The sequence below is a fragment of the Carlito syrichta genome, unplaced genomic scaffold, assembly GCF_000164805.1.
Source record: "Carlito syrichta isolate Samal-C Ts95f unplaced genomic scaffold, Tarsius_syrichta-2.0.1 Scaffold315704, whole genome shotgun sequence".
Taxonomy (NCBI): Eukaryota; Metazoa; Chordata; class Mammalia; order Primates; family Tarsiidae; genus Carlito; species Carlito syrichta.
This window is the reverse complement of record NW_007259800.1, coordinates 197,904-221,510: the sequence shown is the minus strand read 5'-3', so window position 1 is coordinate 221,510 and position 23,607 is coordinate 197,904.

The following is a 23,607-nucleotide window of genomic DNA, read 5'->3' as shown; positions in this document are numbered from 1 at the left end:
CCAAGAGACCTGATTGTCTTGTTCTGCATATGTTACGTCTCTTTCTGATTGGGCTTTAGGCTCTCATCTTGGTGCTCCAAGTACTCACCATGGGGCACTAGTGTAGAAACTTCCTTTTGCTATCTCACAGATTCTGCCGAAAGTCGCCACATAATGAGGGGTGAATGCCTTCTCCTTATTCTTAGCAGGAAACCGGAACTAAGTTCCTTCCAATGCCCTGTCCAGACCTTGCTGTGCTATGTGTGGAGTCCTCCGGGGTGACCCTGACCTCGTTCACATGCCAGAATTCCTCCTAGGAAGATCTTTAAAGAGGGACCTGGACAGATGTTTTCTTCAGCCTTCACTGGTTAAGACAAGTCTGGAATGTAGAACATCTACAGGGGTTTGTTGTTGTTGTTTTTAGGCAAATAATATGAACTAACAATGTTTCCCTCTAGTCCCAAGAACCGCCAGAGATCAAACTATGTTGATTTTTAAAGAAAAACAATTTCTAAACCTAGGAGATTTGATTATAAACCTTGCTCTTGATTTATAATCTGAGAAATTGCGCTAAGAAGTTGTGTTCCTACAAGCCTAGAGGCAGCTATTTTTCTTAAAGAGGTTACTGGTGTATAACAACTAATTGGTACATAATTAATTGAGTTCCATCTCTAAGTAAAAGGTCATAAATCACTGGAGGCCGCTCAGATCATTTTATTGCAAGAAGTCCATAAATTCAGATCCATTCTCCAGCCTGCATGGACACAGATGAGGTCAAAGCTGCACAGTTGACTATTCTTTTGAGGAAGGAAAGAAACTTTTCTTGGAGAGCCAAAGACCAAGTAGGTTGCTAAGGCTGAAGGCAAAGAAGTAGAAAGTAAGGGGTTATTATCCTTTTAATAAATCAAATTCTCTGAGCACCCAGGAGGAAGAAAACACTCTGTTGAGTGAGGTGGGGCCCAGAGATGAGAAACCTCTTCTGAGACTCTCAGAAGACAAGAAGTCTGACCCATGTCACAGAGCCGTTTGTGACTCACTGTCAAGTGAGAGATGGAGGGATAAAGTTCCCAAGGCAGAGGGAAGGCTGTGGGCCGCAGCCACAGGGGCAGAGCGCCTACCTGAGGGCCTTGAAGGGTATGGAGAGAAGCCCTGGGGAGCAGGCCCCAAGGCACCAGGGTAGGAGGCCACATCCTGGGTAAGTGAAGAAATCCTACCCCTGACATGAGGAAATGGCAGCTGCTCAAATATTTGTGAAAACCTCAAAGAGGGATTAAAAAAAAAAAAGAAATTGGATAAAATCGGCAAATAGAGAGATCATGTGGAGCAATGCTTGAGTCATTCAAATGAAGCTAAATTTAGCCGATGGTTTCTGAAATGCAGATGGGAAAGCCAGACCATGAGGGGGACCGGCCCCTGAAAAAGCAGCCAGAAGAAACATGGACACGCATGTGGACCTGAGAAGCTTTTGCCATGATCTAAATGAGTTTAAATATTGGTATTTTTAAAAAGCAGTGGAGAAACAAAAATGAGAAAACAACGCCACCAAAAAGGTTTGACAAAAGTCTGAGCTCAAAGAGTCCATACAATGCATGGAAGCTTTCCAGAGCAAGATGTCCTGGGGAAGACCCGCATCCACGTGAAAGACTCTCCTCACATGAGCATGGGGAGAGAGACGGGCCAGAAACAGACACCAGCATGCAGGCCCTTCCTCAGGGGAGGACAAAGGAAGGACAGAAATCCCAGCCCTGCCACGAGAGCCCCAGCGTGGGAAGCTGACACAGCGAGGGGTGCCGAGAACTTAGACCCTGAGCAGATGTGCCTTGCTCTGCTTTTCTAAAACGAAACGTGTTACGATGCTCAGAGAGACTTCTGTGGAGGGGTGTAGAAGAACGATGACCATAAACAAGCCTTCAATGACAGCTCTTTCTGGCAAATTCCAGAATTAGGTCCTCTAAAGAAAAATGACATCAATATCCAGTCCTAGCAAGCAAGAAAGAGCGACCGGCGAGCCCTTCTCCTCTTGCTAATGACATCTCGAAGAGGCCCGGCTTGACCACCCTGTCTAAAAAGTCCCCACAAAAGTCTGTCTCCCAGCCTGAGAAGTAGCAGGGCCACCCTTACCCTCACATCGCCAGTGGGGCCTGGCGCCCAGGAAGGTTCTTCAGACAAACCCCTTGAATGAAGGAAGGAAAGAACTCCAGGGCAAGGGAACGATGAACCTTGAACAATGTGAAAACAGACAAGTGAAAGTTGCTAAGAAAAAACACTCAAGCCCCACGGTGTTCATGCCTGGAATCCCAGCCGTTCGGAAGGTCACGGTGGGCAGGTGGCCAGAGTCAAGGAGTTTGAGGCCATCTTGGGTGACAGAGCGAAGCCTCGCGTCTCCACAAAAATTTGAAAATTAGCCCAGTCACCGAAGCCAGAAGGTCAAGGATGCGGTGTGAGAGCCTTGACTATCATGATCATACCACTGCACTGCAGCCTGAGCGAGAGAGTGAGACCCCAACTCAAAAGACACTCAGAGGGAACTATATTCTAGGCCTGGAATTGAATATGGTTATTTACTTGTCTTTTTATTAGCCAGCTGGAGGGTTTTTTTTTCTCTTGTTGCTTTTTTTTTCCCCCTGTTATTTTTAGGTCCAGAAATCTCCGCTTTCTTTCCTTACTACTAGCTATTTTGAAGCCAGGAAATAGAGTTGATTTAATTTAAATATGGACCTAATCAAAAAAAACCTGGGACAGGTACTCTCAAAAGAAAAAAACAGTTCAAATTTAAAAAAACAAACAAACAAGAAAAAAAAACTTTAGGGTTGTCTTTGTTGTCTTTCTATGCATTTCGTGTTAAGAATGTGAGGACAGTCTCCTGGAGAGCATATCCAGGTGTGAATTCTCAAGTGAATGTGGAAGAGACTACTGCCCAGGAGGGTCCCTCTCTAAGTCTTTCTCAGCCAAAGCTCCCTAGTGTGACCCTGTTACACCGATTCCCCAAATACCAGAAAGAGCTACATTCAGAACAAACAGAAAAGGAATTTATCAAAGCCCAACAAGAATACATTTTTTGGGGGGTCAGTCTCATTCTGTCGCCCAGGCTGCAGTGTAGGGGCACGACCGTGGCCACCGCAGCCTCGACCTGCTGGGCTCCGGCGATCCTTCTGTCTCAGCCTTCAAATTAGCAGGAACCACAGGCACGCACCACCACTCCCAGTCAATTTTTTTTTACTTATTGTAGAGACAAGGTCTCACCAAGTTGCCCAGCCAGGCAATCTTCGCGCCTCTGCCACCCAAAGTACTGGGATGACAGGCACGAGCCACCACGCCCAGCTAGGAATATATTTTTTAAAGGTGATCTCTGCCACATTTTCCCTCCACTAGTGATAACCAACACAGCACAAGTCGTGTGTCGCAAGGGTTTTCACACTAAAGGTATGTGATCTCATTTAAGCTTCATAAAGCCCTCCGAGGGCACTGAACTATGGAGAAGTGAAGGAATTTTCTCACAGCCACATTGCTGATATATGGCTCAGAAGTTTGTAATCTTAACCACTGTGTTCTGTTTCTTTACGATGGGTAATTGAATATTGTCCAGCAAAAGTACAGCCACGTCAGCGACCTATGATCCATCCAGTCGGTTTTTTATATTTCATAAACGCTTTTTAAAAATGTTTTATTACAAAAATTCAAATCTATGCAAAGCAAATAGATTAATACAATGAGTTCCGTGTACCTATCACACAATATCCAGCTGTCCTCAAATTGTCTTTACCTCAACCCATTCCTTGCTCAGTTACTGTTTTACAGGGGGTTTTGTGAGGTTCAGTACACTCTGAAGTGTACAGACTTAGCTGTGCAGCTTGACCAGTGGATACATGTGTACAGCCTGCACTCCTCTTAGGATTCAGAACACTTCTGTCACCCCAGAAAGTGCCTCTGTGCCCCTCCCACTCATTCTCCACCCTCACCCCTAGGGTGACCTCATGAGATCTTCTCTGCCCTCACCTTAGAGTAGTTGTCTCTTTTAGAATGTATGCAAGTGAGTCAGGTACGGTGGCTCATGCCTGTCATCCCAGCACTTTGGGCAGTAGAGGCAAGAGGGTTGCCTGAGCCCAGGGATGAGAGACCAGCCTGGGCAACTTGTTGAGACCACGTTTCCACGGTAAATAAAAAAATTAGCTGGACATAGTGGTGCACACCTGTAATGCCAGCTACTTGGATGGTTGAGGTGGAAGGATCACCTGAGCCCAGCAGGTTGAGGCTGCAGTGGCCATGAGCATGCCCCTGCACTCCAGCCAGGATGACAGAGAGAGATTGTGACTCAGAAAAGAATTTATAGAAGTGGAATCACACAGCATATACTCTTGTTTATGGCTTCTTTTATTCAGCAAGTTTCTGAGATGTCTCCAGAACTGTTGAGGGTATCAGGATTGTCTGCATTGTCTTTCTATGTGTTGTATGTTAAGAATGTGAAGACAGTTTCCTGGAGACCATGTCCAGGTATGAATTCTCAAGTGAACATGGAAGAGTCCACTGCCCTGGCAGGGTCCAAAACTACTGAGTGTATCAGCAGTTCATTCCTTGTATGAATGTACCACAATTTGCCTATCCGTTCTCCTGTTCCCAGTTTGGAGCTATTATGAATAAAGCTACTATGAACGTGTGTACAAGCCATTTTATGAACATGTGCTTTCATTTATTTTAGGAGTAGCATTTTAAAGTCAAAGAGTAGGTGTACATTTGATTTTTATGCCTTTTTCCAAAGTGGATATAGTTTTTAAAAAAATATTTCCACTAGCAGTGTATGAGAGTTCCAGTTGTTTACAGCCTTACCATATTTGATGCTATCAATTTGTCTTACTTTGACCATTCTAAGGACTGTGTAGTGTTACTTCATTGTGGTTTTAATTTGCATTTCCCTGATGATTAATAATGCTGGGCATCTTTTCATGTGCTTGCTGACCACTTTCATATTTTCCTTTGTGAGTTCTCTGTTTTTTAAGATTTTTGTCCATTCTTTAAAAAATTAGTTGCCTTTGTTATCGAATTGTAAAAATACTTTTTAACTTTTTTACTATAAAGATGTGGAGTACAAGTCAGGATTAGGTACATCTGTAATGTATGTGCAGGTGAAATTTGGGCCTCCAACTGGTCCTCATATCCCCTGGTTTACAACCAGGGACCCATTGTGCTGTTACGTCCACCCCTTCCTGTGGCAGTACCCAGTGACTGCCAATCCCTCCCTTGTGCTAATGTGATTAATATTCAGGTCCCACTTATGAGTGAGAGCATGTGGTATTCGGTTCTTTGTTTCTGTGAAAGTTCACTTAGTATGATGGTTTCTAACTCTATCCAATTTTCTGAGAAACCCATGGTTTTGTCCTTTTTTGGCTGTGTAATATTCCCTTGTGTATATGTACCACAGTTTCTTTCTCCAGTCCACTTTCAATGGGCAGTAGGGTTGGTTCCATGTTTTTGTTATTGTGAACAGTGTGGCAATAAACACATGTGTGCAGGTGTCTTTTTTGTAGAATGATTTGTGTTCCTCCAGAAGGGAGATTGCTGGACCACATGAAGGTCAATTTCTAGTTCCTGTAGATATCGCCACACTATTTTCCATAGAGGCTCGACTAGTTTGCACTCCCACCAACAGTGCAGAAGTGCTCCCTTTTCTCTGCACCCAAGCCTGCATCTATTGTTTTTTGATTTATTATTGATGGCCATCCTGACTGGGGTAAGTGGTATCTCAATGTGGTTTTGATTTGCATTTTCCTGATGACTAGTGAGGCGGAGCATTTTTTTCCATGATGTATCTGTTGGTTGCTTGCAAGTCTTCTGATACATGTCCTTTGTTAGAGATACATTTTGCCACCATCTTCTTCCAGGCTATGGGTTGCTTATTTATTTTTCCTAGTGGTGTTTTTAATAACTAGATACATTTAATTTTGAATAAATCTAATATAAATTCTTTTAGGATTATTGCTTTCTGAGTCTTATCTAAAAGATACTTGCCTGCCCACGGCTTATAAATGTTTTGTCTTATGGTCTTTTTCTTGAAGCTTCATAGTTTCAGCTTTTATATTTAAGTCTCAGATTCATTTTAAATTAAGTCTTGTATGATGTAAGGGATTGGTCAAGGTTCATTTTTTCACATGTGGTTCTCTGGTTATTCCTGCATTTGTTAAAGATGTTATTGTTTCCCCCATTGACTTATCTTGCCCTTTTAACAAAAATCAATTGACCACAGTCAAGTAAAGATCTATTTCTGAAGTTTCTTTACTGTCCTTATACCACACTGTTCTCTGTTCTGCCAACACCACCCTGTTTTGATGATTGTAGTTTTAGACCATAAATCTTTATTATTTTTTTTTTCCGAGTTGGAGTCTCACTCTGTCGCCCAGACTGCAGTGCAGTGGCTGCTCCCGGCCACCACAGCCTCGACCTGCTGGGCTCCGGCGATCCTTCCGCCTCAGCCTTCCAAGTCGCCGGAACTATAGGCATGTGCTACCACACCCGGCTGATTTTTTGATTTATTGTAGAGATGAGGTCTCGCTGCCCAGGCGGGTCTTGAACCCGCAGGCTCCGGCAATCCACTCACCTCAGCCTCCCAAGGCGCGGGATTACAGGCTGAGCCACCAAGCCCGGCTAGACCAAAAATCTTGAGTCAGCCAACGTAAGTCCTCTTCTCATTTTATTCTTTTTAAATAAATGTTGACAAGTCTAGGTCATTTGCACTTCTGCATAGATTTTAAAATCATCTTGTCAGTTTCTACATTAAAGACTGCTACAATTCTGATTGAGATTGTATTGAACCTCTATCTTATTTTGGAGAGAACTGCCATTTTAACAATATTGAGTGTTCCAATCCATGAGTATTGTATCTCTTTCCATTTACTAGAATCTTTAAGAGGAAAAAATGCTATTCAAAATATCTTCTTCTGCAGTTAAAGGCGCTTTCTATTCTACTCCACTCTACTCAAAAATATATTAGCTACAGGATTGTTTTAGTTAGAGATTATCATCTCAAACAACAGTAATAATTCCAAACTGGGAAAAATGCTCCCCAAAATATAAATAAAGGAAATATAAATGAGCTAATTTACCAAGATATCCACTACTGGGTTAAAACATATTTTTGTTTAGTGTATAATTTTTTTTTTCTGTAAGCTGTATGTTAAGGGAATGGCCATACACTCTCCTTGAGGGTAGGGGAAGTTAGTCATAAGATTTGAGGTCCTGAAGCATTGAGCAACATAAGTTTAAAAAAAAAAAGCAGATGCCCTGACAAAGGCTTAACATCCAGAATCTACAAGAAACTCAAGTGAATTAAAAGAAAACAAACAGTCCCATTAAAAAGTGGGCAAAGGACATGAGCAGACACTACTCAAAGGAAGACATACAAGCAGCCAACAGACACATGAAAAAGTGCTCAGCCTCACTAACCATCAGAGAAATGCAAATCAAAACTACACTAAGATACCACCTAACATAGGTAGTGAGGATGGCTATCAATAAGCCTAAACACAACAGGTACTGGTATGGCTGCAGAGAAAAAGGAACGATTCCACACTGTTGGTGGAATTGTAAGCTAGTTCAACTTTTGTGGAAAGCAGTGTGACGTTTTTACAGAGAACTAAAAATTGAGCTTCCATATGATCCAGCAATCCCTCTTCTGGGACTATATCCAGAGGAATATAAATCACTACAAAAAAGACACCTGCACATACATGTTTATTGCAGCATTTTTCACAATAGCAAACACATGGAACAGGTGTTCATCAAAAGTGGACTGGATTTTTAAAATGTGGTACATATACACAATGGAATATTATGCAGTCATAAAGAAGAACAAAATCACGGTTTTCACAGCAACTCGGATGCAGCTGGAGACCATCATACTAAGTGAACTACCACAGAAACAAAGAACTGAATACCGCATGTTCTTATTCATAAGTGGGCCCTGATCACTGGTCACACCAGCATAAGAGTGGGATCAGCAGATTCTAAACACTTGTTTAGTTAGAGATTATCATCTAAAGGAGGGAGGGCTGGGGAGGGCATTGGCAACATGCTGGGTCCCTGGTCCACCACCAGGGAAGAGAGGACTAACTGTAAGCCCAAACATCACCTGCATGCAACTTACTTATGCAATAAATCCCCATTTGCACCCCATAACTTTAAAATAAAAAAGATACATATTAATTTACAAATAAAACGCAAAACAAAACCAAAAAAGACAATGCTGCCAGGCCTGGGAAATGTGACCTGCTGCCAGGGCAGCATTAAAACAAACACGAGGGGGCTGGGCTCTGGCCACACGCATCTCTGGATTACTCATGCTCGCTCCCAGGGCCTCTCCCCAGCACAGCTGTGGGTGAGGCAAAATGTGTCTTCAGACTTTCCTACTTTCCCGTCTGGCTCTTGGTCCTCTCCTGGGTCTATCTGAGGTGCTCAGTTCTGCATGCTGGCGGGAACAGCCCCACGCCCAGGCCTGGCCTTCTTGGAATGTGGCCTGCTGCCTAAGCAGCGTTTCTTCCCAGCCCTCTCCTTCTCCCCAGCCCTCCAATAGAGTTAGAATTCCTTTATTCTCAGCACATCCACAGGGAGGAATGTAACGCTGTAAAGGAACTTATACTGGCATGTAAGCAACGAATATTCATTATTCCTCCCATAAGGGCTGGCATTTTAGAAGTTTATTAAAGGCCAGGCACAGTGGCTCATGCCTGTAATTCCAGCACTCTGGGAGACTGAGGCAGGAGGATTGCTTGAGCCCAGGAGTTCAAGACCAGCCTGGGCAACATAGCAAGACCTTGTTGCTACAAAAAAAAAGTCAAAAAATTAGTCGGCTATGGTGGTACACACCTGCAGTCCCAGCTGCTTGGTAGGCTAAAATGGAAGGATCAGTCTCAGGCCAGGAGGTTGAGGCTGCAGTGAGCCATAATTGTGCCTGGGTGGCAGAATGACACCTCAACTCAAATAAATAAATACATACATAAATATATTATTTATGTATTTATGTATTAAGTTAAAGGACAGTGTTCCTTGGCAGGAAAGCTCAATCTGTAGGATATCCAACAAAGAAAATGTGGGAAGGCCTGAGTTCTCTCAAACCATCCAAGTGCCGTCAGGGTGACGGAGCTCTTTGCTGGACCGGGTCTCCTCACCCCAGAGGTAAAGGCACTCTCCCACTGACTCTTGAGCAAATGGCTGGTGAAATGTTTTGGCAGATGCACAGATTTTGAAAATGTATTGAAAGACGAAAGATAAATCTAAAAGGTTAGATGTCATTCTGACAGTTTCCTTTTCTCAATGTAAAATAAAACTGAATGATCAACAATGGTACTAAGACCATGCCGTGTAGGAAAGGACCATCTTTTTAATAAATAGTTCTGGGAAAATGATATTCACATGCACAAAAATGAGCCTGGACCCAAACTTTACACCATATATAAAAATTAACTCAAAATGGATAATACTTAAATGTAAGAGCAAAAATTATAAGACTCTCCTAGGAAAACATAAGAATAAATCTTCACGATATTGAATTTGGCCATGATTTCTTGGCTATGACACCAAAAGCACAGGAAACAAAAGAAAAAAAAGATAAACTGGACTTCATCAAAACTTAAACCCTTTGACCAGGAGCAGTGGCTCACCCCTGTAATCGCAACATTTTGGGAGGCTCAGTCAGGAGGATCACTTGAACCTAGGAGTTTGAGACCAGCCTAGGCAGCATAGTGAAACCTCATCTCTACAAAAATCAAAAAATTATCCGGGTGTGGTGACGTATGCCTGTGGTCCCCACTACTTGGGAGACTGAGGCTGAAGGACTGCTTGAACCCAGGAGTTTGAGGCTGCAGTGAGTCGTAATCATGCCACTACAATCTAACCTGGGCAACAGAGTGAGACCTCATCAAAAAAAAAAAGGGAGCCGGGCTCGGTGGCTCAGCCTGTAATCCCGCGCCTTTGGGAGGCTGAGGTGAGCGGATTGCCTGAGCCCGCGGGTTCGAGATCCGCCTGGGCAGCAAGACCTCATCTCCACAATAAATCAAAAAATTAGCCGGGTGTGCTAGCACACGCTTGTAATTCCGGCTACTCGGAAGGCTGAGGCGGAAGGATCGCCGGAGCCCAGCAGGTCGAGGCTGTGGTGGCCGCTGCACTCCAGTCTGGGCGACAGAGTGAGACTCCACCTCAAAAAAAAAAAAGGTAAAACTTTTACTTTAGTATTTATAGCTTTATTTTATTTTATTTTAAAGTTGTGGGTACATGTGAGGATTTGCTACATAAGCATACTGCGGGAAGCAAGTCTTCTCCCCCTGGCAGCGGACATGGGACCCAGTGAGTGGTTGTGTATCCCGTATTCCCCTTTCCTTCCTCCCTCCCTCCTTCAGCAGTGCTTGGTGTCTGTTGCTCTTGCCCTTGTGTCTGTGTGCTCAGTGTTAGTGCCCGCTTAGGAGTGAGAATATGTGGTATTCAGATCTTTGTTTCTGTGACAATTCACTGAAAATGATGGTCACCAGCTGCATAAGTGCTGCCGCAAAGGACATGATTTTGTTCTTTATGGCTGCTTAATAGGCCATTGTGTATATGTACCACAATTCTTTATCCAGTCCACCTTCAAAGGGCAACTGGGTTGGTTCCATATTTTTGCTTTTGTGAATAGTGCTGCAAACATATCCATGCAGGTATCTTTTTGATAGAATGATTTGTGTTCCTCTGGGTATATTCCCAGAAGTGGGATTGACAGATTGAATGGTGGCTCAATTTTTGGTTCTTTGAGAAATTTCCACACTGCTTTCCACAAAGGTCGAATTGGCTGATATTCCCAATGCTGTACAAGCATTCCCCTTTTCTTCGTAGCTTTACCAGCACCTGTAGTTTTTAGACTTTTTTAATGACAGCCACCCTGACTGGTGTTAGGTGGTGTCTCATTGTAGTTTTGATTTGCATTTCTCTGATATTAGTAAAGTTGAATATTTCTTCATATGTTTGTTGGCTACTTGGATGTCATCCTTTGAGAAGTGTCTGTTCATGTCCTTTGTCCACTTTTTAGTGTGGTTGTTTATTTTTATCCTGTCAATTAATTTGAGTTCTTCTTAGATCCTGGATGCTAGGTATTTGTAGATGCATAGCTTGCAAATATTTTTTCCCATTCTGTGGGTTGTCTCTTTACTTTTTTGATAGCTTATTTTGCTGTGCAAAAACTCTTTAGCTTGATAAAGTCTTACCTGTCAATTTTAGTTTTTGCTGTATTTGCTTTTGAGGACTTGGCCATAAATTTATTGCCTAGGCTGATGTCTAGGAAGATGTTCTTTAAGTTTTCTTCAAAGATTCCTATAGTTTGAGGATTCATGTTTAAACCTTTGATCCATTTTAAGTTAATTTTTGAATATGGTAATAGGTAGGGGTCTAATTTCATTCTTCAGCATGTGGTTAGCCAGTTTCCCAACACTATATTGCTAAATGTGGTTTCCTTTCCCTGATGTTTGTTTTTGTTGACTTTGTCAGAGATTAGTTGTTTAAAGGTCTATGCTTTTATTTCTGGGTTCTCTATCCTGTTCCATTGGTCTATATGGCTGTTTTTGTACCAGTACCATGCTGTTTTGGTTACTGTAGCATTATAGTAAAGTTTGAAGCCTGGGAGTGTGATGCCTCTAGCTTTGTTTTTTTTTGTTTTTTTTGTTTTTTTGCTGAGGATTGCTTTGGTTATTCAGACTCTTTTTCACTTCCATATGAATTTCAGTATCATCTTTTTTAGGTCTGTGAAAATTGATGCTGGTCGTTTGATAGGGATTGTGTTGAATTTGCAGATTACTTTGGGTAGAGTGAACTTGATGATATTGATTCTTCCAATCCATGAGCACACCGTGTTCTCCCATTTGTTTGTGTCATCTTTGATTTCTTGGAGCAGTGTTTTGTAGTTCTCATTTGTAGAGATCTTTCATCTGTTTAGTTAGATGAATGCTGAGATCTTTTATTATTTTTCGTGGCTATTGTGGATGGGATTGTGTTTTTTATTTGGTTCTCAGCCTGCTTGCTGTTGTATATAGAAATGCAACTGATTTTTGCATGTTGATTTTGTACTGAGACTTTGCCAAAGTTGCTTATCAGTGCAAGGAGGTTTTGGGCAGACTCTCTATGGTTTTCTATGTGCAGCATAGAATCATATAGTCTGCAGACAGGGATAGTTTAACTTCCTCTTTTCCTATTTGAATGCACCGAATTTCTTTCTCCTGCCTGATTGCTCTAGCTAGAACTTCCAGTACTATGTTAAATAGGATGGGTAAGAGTGGACATCCTTGCCTTATTCCAGTTCTTAGAGGAAATGCTTCCATCTTCTGCCTGTTAAGTATGATGCTGGCTGCATGTTTGTCATAGATGGCTCTTATCGAGGAATGTCCTCTCAGTACCTAGGTGTGTGAGGGCTTTTATCAAGAAGGGATGCTGGATTCTACCAAATGCTTTTTCTACATCTACTGAGATAGTCACATGGTTCTTGGTTTTATATCTGTTTATGTAGTAGATTACATTTACTGATTTGTGTATGTTGAATCAGCCTTGCATTCGGAAATGAAGTCAACCTGGTCAGGATGAGTGATCCTTGTAATGTGCAATTTGCTAGTATTTTGATAATTTTTGCATTTATGTTCATCAGGGCAATTGGCCTAAAGTTTTATTTCCTTGTTGGGTCTTTGCTATTCTTGGGTATCAGGATGCTATTGGCTTCATAGAATGAGCTAGGGAAGATTCTTTCTTGATTGCTTGGAATACTTTCAACAGGATGAGTATTGGCTCCTTCTTGTATGTATTGTAGAATTCAGCTGAGAAACCATCTGACCCAGGGCTTTTATTGGCAGGGAATTGTCTTATTACTGAGTCAATTTCTTGGATTGTTATTGGTTATTTAGGGTTTTGATTTCTTCCTGTTTCAGTCTTGGAAGGTTGTGTGTTGCCAGGAATTTCTCCATTTCCTCTAGATTTTCTTTTCTTTTTTTTTTTTTTGAATTGGAGTCTCACTTTATCGCCCAGACTGGAGTGCAGTGGCCGCTCCCGGCCACCGCAGCCTCGACCTGCTGGGCTCCAGCGATCCTTCTGCCTCAGCATTCCAAGTAGCTGGAATTACAGGCGCGCGCTACCACGCCCGGCTGATTTTTTGATTTATTGTAGAGATGAGGTCTCACTGCCCAGGCGGGTCTCGAGCCCGCAGTTTCAGGCAATACACTCATCTCAGCCTCCCAAAGGCGCGGGATTACAGGCTGAGCCACCGAGCCGGCACCTTTTTATGCTTCTAATTGAGTTTATTTTAATTTACTCTGTTGTTGTTATTGTTAATCTGTTCAAGGGTCTGTCAACCTTATTATCCTTTCAAAGACCCAGCTTTTTGGCTCACTGATCCTTTGCATAATATTTTTTGTCTCTAGTTCGTTAAGCTTTTGATTTATTTTGATAATTTTCATTCTTCTACTGATTTTGGGATTGGATTGTTCTTGTCTTTCCAGCTCTTTTAGGTGCAAAGTTAGACTGTTTACTTGAAATCTATTTTCTTGATGTGTGTGTGCAATGTTATAAACTTTCCTCTCAGCAATGATTTCATGGTATCCCAGAGGTTTCGACCTATTGTCTCTTTGCATTCATTTGTTTCTAGGAATCTTTTTATTTCTGTCTTGAGTTCTGTGTTAATCTAAAAGTCATTCAGAAGTATGTTGTTGAATTTCGATGTGTTTGTGTGTTTTGGGAGGTTCTTGTTAGTGATGTATTTATTTTAAATCCTCTGTTGTTTGAGAAGATGCTTGGTATAATTTTGATCTGTTGAAGTTTGTTTGCATTTGATTTATGTCCAAGTATATGGTCAATCTTGGAGTGTGTTCCATGAGAATAATGCATATTCTGTGGTTGGTGGGTGGCATCTTCTATAGATGTCTATTAAATCTAATTAGCTCAGTGCTGAGTTAAGGTTCTCAATGTTTTTCTTTGTTTTCTGCTCTGGTGATCTGTCTAAAGCTATTAACAGGGTATTGAAGTCTCCAACTACAATTGTATGGCTATCTATGTGCTCTCTTTGATTGATTAGCAATTGTTATATAAGTCTGGGTACTCTGATATTGGGTGCATACACATTCAAGATGGATATTTCTTGCTGGTAGATTGAGCCATTTATCATTATGCAGTGCCTGTCACTGTCCTTTATAACTTTAATTGGTTTAAAGCCTGTTTTATCTGTTATAAAAAAGCTATTCTTGCTCCTTTTTGTCTTCCATTTGCCTAGAAGATATTTCTCCAGCCCTTTACCCTGACCCCGTGGGTGACATCTGCAGTGAGATGGGTTTCCTGAAGGCAGAAGAATGGATCATGCTTCTTTATCCAATTTGCCATTCTGTGCCTTTGTAGTGGTGTATTCAGTCTGTTCACATTTAAGTTAATTATCGAGATGTGGGTGTATGTTCCTGTCATTTCTAATGAGAGGCTGTTTTCCATTCTATGGACTGTAAGCTCTGCTTATCTAAGCTTTTGCAGTGGGTGGAACCATTCTTTCATTTCTATACTTAGAACTTTCTTAAGTATCTCCTGATGGTCTTGTCTGGAGGGAACATATTCTCTTAGGGATTGCATGTCTGGGAAGGATTTTAGTTCTTCTTCATTAATGAAACTTAGCATGGCAGGGTAGGAAATTCTTGGCTGGAGTTGCTCTTCTTTAAGAATGTTAAAGATGGGTCCCCAGTCCCTTCTGACTTGTCAGGTTTCTGCTGCGAGGTCTGCTGCAATTCTGTTAGGTCTTCCTTGGTAAGTGGTCTGTCTCTTCTCTTTGGCTGCCTTTAGACATTTTGCTTTCATATTCACCTTGGCAAGTTGAATTATTATGTACCTTGAAAATGGTCTTCTCATGCAATACCTTGTAGGAGTTCTCTGAATCTCTTGTATCTGCATTGCCGCCTCTCTGGTGAGACAGAGGAAGTTTTCTTGGATGACTTCTTGGAAGTCTTGTTCTTAGTTTCTCCTTCACTCTCAGGGATGCCAATCAGCCACAGATTTGGTCTCTTTGCATAACCCCAGATCTCTCGTAGCCTTTGTTCATTTTTTCTAATTATTTTCTTCCTTTTGCTTTTTTTTTGGTCAGACTGGATCAATTCAGTAATTCAATCCTCAAGCTCTGAGATTCTTTCCTCTGCCTTGTCAATTCTGCTGTTAAGGATTGCTATTGCGTTTTAAAATTCCAGGAGAGAATTCTTCATTTCTAAAAGTTCAGTGTGATGCTTTTTTAGAATTGCCAGCTCAGCTTTCACTTCCTGCACTGTTTTGTGGCCTGTTTGATTTGAACATCCACTTTCTTGTGGATCCTGTAGAGCCTCTTTGTCATCCAGGGTCAAAATTCTCTGTCTGTCATCAGGGACAGGTCATTCTGGGTGAGTCCCATTGTTTGGGACCTGAGAAGCCCCTTTGTGGGTGTTGAATCATTAAATCTTTGGGGATTTCCTGTGGTTTTCTCACTGGTTCTTCCTCATTTGTGAAGTCAGACTTCTCTTTTCATTTTTTATTCAGTTTTTAGAAATTAGATTAAAATTGCTAATTTTGGGGTGGCAGTTTCTGTTGTTGTCTTACCTCCTGTCTTCTCTCCTCAGGTCTGCCTGTGGAAGGGGCAGAGGTGGAAGGGAGAGTGGCGAGCTGGGGAAGACTGCCTGGCACTGCTTCAGGGGTGCAATTTGGTGTGGTCAGGCAAGTCCTTTCCTCCAGATCAGGGGCTTTTCCCTTCCTATGGCATAAGCACCGGAGGCCCTGGATAGCCGGGAGCTCTGGTAGCTCCCTCCCTAGCCCAAACATCTCACCAGCAGAATTGGTGGGCAGCCAGGAGGAGTCCCATGCCAGTCTCCTCTAGCACAATGCTCTGAGGAGCATGGAGTGACCTCCCCCCATCTAGGTGGGTCCTTTCCTTTCACACAGAGGTAAAAGGGAAGCTGCTGCCTTCCTAGTGGAGAACTGATGTTTCTCTCTTAGTCTGTAGGTGAGCAGGCCTCTACCACAATGCCCAGAAGCGTACCACCTCCTGGTTCCTGCCCTGCTGCATGGGAGGGGCGATTGCAGTGATATGGACCCTTGGCATCTGCAGCTCTTATCTGGGGCCTGGAAGGGTGCCAGCACCACTGGAGGAATGTCCTCAAAGTGGGTGTGTCATCCCTGCTGGGAACTGGAGAAAGAGGGAGGGGAAAGCACCCACAGTATGAAGACCACCCCTGCAGGGTGATTCCTGCAAAACCTCTTAGAGTTTTTGGCAGTCCAGTGCCAGGGTTCACTGGGAACTGGGGTCTCCCAGGCCCCATGTGGATCCCACTGGTGCCTCTGTCCTAATTTGAGGAAACCGTCTGTGCCTGGCCAGTGTATGAAAGGGTCCAGGGGGAGGTACTGGGCTGTCTCTCCTTTGGCTAGGACTGCAGGGGCTTACTTGAGGTGTGTGAGAAAATAAAAACTCTCCTGTTTGTTCACCCCTTCTTTCTCCAAGAGTGTTCTCTCCACCTTGTGACAGGGCGTTTCTGAGGGTAACTAGGGCTTGGAGCTGTCTGTTTTTTACATTCCCAGGTGTCCATTTGATAAATGTCAGCTTAGGCTTTCAGGCCAACACTCAAAGAACCAGGCTCACTCCTCCTTTTAGATTTCTTTGCTCAGAGCAGCAATCATCCAATGTCTCCAGTTGGCCATCCTGACCTTCCCTGCTGAAACTTTTGTGATCAAAGCTACTATCAACAAAGCGAAAAGGCCAGCCATAGAATGGGAGAAAATATTTGAAAATCATATATCTGATAAGGTATTAATATCCAGAATATATAAAGAACTCCTACAATTCACCAAAAGAGCAAACATTCTTGTCCAAAAATGGCCAAAAGACTTGATTAGACATTTTGCCAAAGACGACAGACAGATGAGCCCATGAAAAATAATACACAGCATCATTAGGGAGATGCAAATGGAAACTACAATGAGTTACCACTTCACACTTATCAGGATGACTACTATCAAAAAAAGAAACACACACACACACATACATACACACACACACACACACACACACACACACACACACACCAGAGAATAACAAGTGTTGGCAAGGATGTTGAGAAATTGTAACTTGTGCGCCCTGCTCATGGGAATGTGAGATGGAACAGCTACTATGGAAGACAGTATGTAGTTCCTCAGGAAATTAAACATAGACGAAATGATCTAGAAATTCCACTCCTAAGTATATACCCCAAAGAATTAAAAGCAGGGACTGGAACAGATATTTGTACAATGATGTTCACAATAGTTAAAAGGTAGAAACTACCCAAGTGTCCATTAACTGGAGAATGGCTAAACCAAATGTGATACATACATACAATGGAATATTAGTCAGTATTTTTTTTCTGTTTGAGTCGGAGTCTCGCTCGGTCGCCCAGACTGGAGCGCAGCGGCCGCTCCCGGCCACCGCAGACTCGACCTGCTGGGCTCCGGCAATCCTTCCGCCTCGGCCTTCCGAGTCGCCGGAACGACAGGCGCATGCTACCAAGCCCGGCTGGTTTTTTAATTTATTGTGGAGATGAGGTCTCGCTGCCCAGGCGGGTCTCGACCCGGCGGGCTCAGGCAGTCCGCTCCCCTCAGCCTCCCAAAGGCGCGGGGTGACAGGCTGAGCCCGAGGCCGGCTATTAGTCGGCATTTAAAAGAAAGGGAATTCTAACATATACTACAATATGGATGAATCTTGAAGATCTTACACCAAGTAAAATAAGCCAGTCACAAAAGGACAAATGTGATATGATTCCACTTATATGAGGTACCTAGTCAAAGGTATAGAGACAAAGTAGAATGGTGGAGGCCTGGCTCTGGGAGGAAGGGAGAATGAGGGGTTAGTGCTTCACGAGTACAGAGTTTCAGTTTAGGATGATGGGGAAGTTTGGGATATAGCGGTGAATGTGATTATACTTAATGCCACTGGATTGTACAAAGAGGATGAAAATGGTAAATGTTATCTGTATCTTATCACACACACACAAAAACCTACATGAGCTTTTGAGATGACTACCTTACCACACAAGGTCAGGTCTATAAGCTGATAAAGTTTTAATGGTTGTCCCTCCAAATCTCATGTTAAAATGTGGTCTGCAGTGAAGGAGCTGGGACCTAGTGGGAGGTGATTGGATGCCTCACGAATGGCTTGGTGCCGTTCTCCTAGTAATGCGGGAGCGAAAGCAGGCTGTTTAAAAGAGCCTGGCCCTTCCTTCTCTCTCTTGCTTCCACTCTTGCCATGTGACATCCTGCTCCCCTTGCCTTCCACCAGAAGTGAGAGCTCCCTGAGGCCTTACCAGAAGCCGAGCAGATGCGGATGCCATGCAAAACCTTGAGCCAAATCAAGCATTTCTCTTTATAAACTACCCAGCTTTAGGCATTCCCTTAAAGCAACACAAAACTGACTAACGCCCCCAAGGAGTGGGGCGTTGCTATCAAGATACCTGGGAATGTGGAAGAAGTTTTGGAGTTGGGTAACAGGCAGAGGTTAGAAGAGTTTAGAGGGATCGGAAGAAGACAGGAGGATAAGGGAAAGTTTGGAACTTCTGAGAGATGGGTTAAGTGGTTGTAACCAAAATGCTGATAGAAACATGGGCAGTGAGCCATTGTTTTGCTAAGTTATGGTCTGACCATGTGGCTCCTTGAGCTATGGTCGCCATGTTTCCTAGCTTTGGAAATCTCCTCTCTCTCTAATTCACTTTCTAAATAAACTATATTTTCTAAGCTAAAAAAAAAATCCCATAGACAGTGAAGGCCAGGCTGATGAAGTCTCAGATAGAAAAGAAGAATTTACTTGGAACGGGAGTAAAGGTCATCCTTGTTATGCCTTAGCAAAGAACCTGGCTGCATGGTGCACGGTGGAAGGCTGAACTTGGGAGTGATGACTTAAGGTGTCTGGAGGAAGAAACCTCTAAGCAGCAAAGTGGCGAAGATGTGACATGACCACTTCTAACAGCCTATGATCAGATATGGGAGCAGAGAGACGACTTAAAGCTGGAACTCATAACTAAAAGGCAAGTAGAGCAGACAAGCTTGGTCATGAGGTAAAGAAGGAAAGAACACTTTGGGGAAAGAATGGGGCAGGCAGCGGGTGACAGTAATGCTTCGTTCCATTTGCAAGTAAGCACAGAGCTAAATGTTCTGTGTTCACGTTAGCAGTCGTTTCTAGCCTGGAAGCAACTGCTGGCTACTGAGATTAGCATGACTAAAACAGACCAAGGGTTAATAATCAAGACCATGGAAAAACATCCCCAAAGTCATTTTGGAAATCTTCAAGGCTGCCCCCTCTTCACAGGCTTAGGAGCTTAGAACACAAGAATGGCTCAGGGGACCAGCCCCGAAGCACTGCTGCCCTGAGCCTCCTTGAGATGCTGGGCCCCCATCCCGACTGCAACGGGTGCTCTGAAGGTCCTGGGTCCAACTTAGCCTGGGACTCCAAGAGCGTGGGCATACGCCTTGGGGCCTTCCCTGTGGTGTTAGGCCTGCAGGCACACAAAATGTGAGAGGAAACGAGGCTTGGCAGACTCCACCTGGATTTCAGAGGCTGTTTGGGAAGGCCTGGGTGCCCACGGATGACCACAGAGGGACGGCTTCCCCTCAGGGAGCCTCTCCTAGGGCAGTGCCAATGGGAAACGTGTGGTGAGAGCCCCCCACATGGAGTCCTCACCAGGGCCCCGCCTAGTGGAGCTGTGGGAACGGGGCCACCGCCCTCCAGATCCCAGAATGGTAGCACCACCAGCAGTATGCATCCTCTGCCTTGGAAAAGCCACAAGCATTCAGCTCCAACCTGTGAGAGCAGCCACATGATCTGTGCCCAGAAAAGCCACAAAGGAAGGGCTGCCCAAGCTCTTGGGCGCCAACCCCTCACACCAGTGTGCCCTGGAGCTTTATGATTTAATGTCTATCCTGGTGGGCTTCAGACTTGGTGGAGCCTGTTACTCCTTTCTTTCAGCTGATTTCCTGCTTTTGGAATGGGAATGTTTACCCATCGCCTGTACCACCACAGTATCTTGGAAGTAAATAACTTGTTTTGATTTTACAGACTCACTTACAGGTGGAAGAGACTTGCCTGGAGTCTCAAATGAGACATTGGACTTGGGACTTTTGGGTTGCTGCTGGAATGAGTCAAGCGTTTGGGGACTATTTGGATGGTTGTATTTTATAATGTGAGAAGAGCATGTGATTTGGGGGCTCAGGGACAGAATGATATTGTTTAGTTGGTTGTCCTTCCAAATCTCATGTTGAAATGTGGGTGTGAATCCCTCATGCATGGCTGGTGCCATTCTGGCAGTCGAGTTCTTGCTCTGTTCGTTCATGCAAGAGTTGGTTGTTGAAGAGCCTGGCACTTCCTTCTCGCTTCTGTTCCCGTTCTTGCCATGTGACATGTCTGCTCCCCTTGCCTTCTGTCTCAAGTTAAACCCCTCTGAGGCCTCACCAGAAGCCAAGCAGATGCCAATGTCATGCAGAACTGTGAACCAAATAAACCTTTCTTCTTTATAAGCTACCTAGCTTCAGGTATTCCTTAACTGCAACCTAAAATGGACTGACACATAATCTAAAGTAAAGGTGATTTGATTTTTTCATTTTGACTCAAGAACACACAGTCAAGACTCCCAAGTCTCCCAGGATCCAGTTTAACAGCAAATTATTTGCCTGGGCTGGGTATAGGTGGGGTGTAGCGGGTAGACGGCCTGGAAGCTCTGGCTGGCCCCTGAGACTAACTGGCCCAACTGCTGCCCTGCTGGCCCTGGCAGCACTTGGGGTGCCCAGGAGAGAAGTCACGGCCCTCACAGAGCTGCCCCATGTGTACCACCTCGCAAACACAAAAGTCTGAGAAAGACTTTTCCCTTCTCATATTAACTGTGCCAGAGCCTTCACTCAATGACCCTCACCTTGGCTAAACTTCAGTCAGGTTGCTCCGAGTCCTCTTCTCAGCTAGGCTTCAACCTTGACCCCATTTTAGCAAAAATCCTGCTAAGTCTGTTTAGAAAGAGTCTCCACCTTTGGTAACTAATCAAGCTCCTCATCCTCAACCTCTGATGCCCAACTCCTTGACTTGCCTTCAGCAAGAATTCCATTCAGCCAGAGCCCCCTGCTCCTGATGCCTCTTAGTTAATTTTCCACCCTCTGACCCCCTCACTCTGCTGATTGGCTATAAATCCTCAGCGGCCTTGGCTGGGTTTGGATTTGAGCCCAATCTCCCTCTCCTGTTGTAATGCTCGGACTGCTATGGTCCTGAACAAAGTCTTCCTTACTATTTTATCAAGGGTCAGATTTTCTTTAGCACATAACAGCAGGAAACTCGGAAGTTTTTGAAATGTTAGCATTTCAAAAGCAATAGTTGCGTGGGGATTGTAGTTACTGACAAAGTTGCCAAGAGTTTATCTGATCATCTAAATGTGTTCTGGTAAATGAAATCCAACAGTATTTGCCCATATGAGCCCATAAGTTCATATCCTTCTAAAGGCTGTGGGAACAGGGTCACTGCCCTCCAGACCCCAGAATGGTAGAGCCACCAGCAGCATGCATCCTCAGCTGGGAAAAGATGCAGGCATTCAACTCCAACCTGTGAGGGCAGCCATATCTTAAGGCTAGGTCATATCTTAGCTCTTTGGGGAGAATAAAAATTATTAAGGTGACTTAAAAAGCAATGCCTAAGGCTGGGTGTTGTGGCTCTCGCCTGTAATCCCAGCACTCTGGGAGGTGGAGGTGACAGTATTGCCTGAGTGCAAGGGTTCGAGATTAGCCAGGACAATTTGGCAAGGCCTCGTCTCTACAACACATTTTTAAAAACTAGTGGGGCATGGTGGCATTGTGCCTGTGGTTCCAGCTACTTGGAAGGCTGAGGTGGAAGGACTGTCCGAGCCCAGGAGGTCGAGGCTATAATGGCTTTGAGCATGCCACTGTACTCCAGCCTGGGCAACAGAGAGATTCTGATCACACACACACACACACACACACACACACAGCAATGCCTAAGGCTTGAAATGCTGTTGCAGGCAATCTAAACCCTAGACTCACCAGCCTACCGGACCCAGACCCAGTGCACATTAGCCCCTCACCTTCCCCACCCCCTACACCTTCTGCTTGCTGAGTCATCACAGCCATCAGTTGCCCCCAATTCCCCCATGTGTAGGTTCCTTGGACCACGTGTCTTGGGTCTTCAGGGCGAGGCACCAGGCAGAGTCTGCTGTCCCCTCTGAGAATCCGGAGGACTACTGATGCCGCAGGTAATGTGGGATGCCAGTGCAACACCACCCTGCTGTGCCAGACAGGAACACGCCCGGGTGACTGGAGTGTGTCTGTCTGTGTGACTCATTGGAGAAGCTGACTCTTTGGGAGGAAGTGTATAGCAGCCTATCCAAATTCCATTTAGGTAAACGAAGGGGTGGAAAACCACTGGACACAGAGGGCAAAGGCCAGAACTCATCCCAGGGCATGTGACTGCCTTGTCAGCTAGCACATATTCAGAAGGAAACCATTTCTTCTCCTCAAACGAGAAAGCAGCATGCCTTTGTCCTCTGGCAGGGTGTCCCAGGGAAGCATGAGTGGGCCTCACTAAGGAAAATCACTAGCTGCCTTTCATGAACAACACACCTAACCTCCTGTGTGGGGGATAATGGAAAGCGCTTTAGACATGCTCCTGGAAGCCCTGCTACATCAAAGATGTTCCTTTGCACTTGGCATTAGCAGATCTCCCCTTGGCCCAGGGCCATTTGGGTTTCCAGGGCCAGGAGGGAGGTGGTGTTGCCTGGATGAGGTAACTGGGCCGTTTGTCTTCGCGAACTTTATTACTGATTTCCTGACTCTGGTTATAGGTCACACAATTAGTTTGTTTCTAAGTGAGAATGGTATTTGCGTGTTTTAATGGTAGCTATTTTATTCACCAAATAAAAATATTTTATTCACCAAAAAAAAGTAACACAAAGAGCTTACTTTTTCACAAAAGTAACATCTGCTGCCTGGAAATTTCTGCCTGCTAATTAGCTAATTGTTCATCACCTAAATATACATCCCCTCACCCCACTGAAATCTAATCCTGTTTTTTAAAAAAAACACTAAGTTATTTTCATGGGTCACAAGAAAATGCCTTTTTTTTTTTTTAGTGGGAGTCTCACTCTTGTCACCTAGGCTGGAGTGCAGTGACACATTCATGGCCACTGTAGCCTCAACATGCTGGGCTCAGGTGATCCTTCTGCTTCAGCCTTCTAAGTAACTGGAACCCGGCTTGCTTGCTTGCTTATTTATTTATTTATTTATTTATTTATTTATTTATTTTAGAGAGAGTTTTCACCAAGTTGCCCAGGCTAGTCTCGAACCCATGGTCTCAGGCATTCCTCTCGCCTCTGCCTCCCAAAGTGCTGGGATGACAGGTTTGAGCCACTGTGCCCAGCTGAAAATGCTTTTAAATAATTTTTTTTTAATGCCTAATAATTTGGAAGTCTCCTTAACTGTGTTCTTCCTTCTCTGTTATCCAAAGACATTTTTCCTATGTTTGCAAGCTATGCATCTGACAAAGGCCTAACATCCAGGATACACAGGAGCTCAAATGAATTGACAGGAGAAAAAAAAAAAAGCCACCCCATTAAAAATGACATGCACAGACAC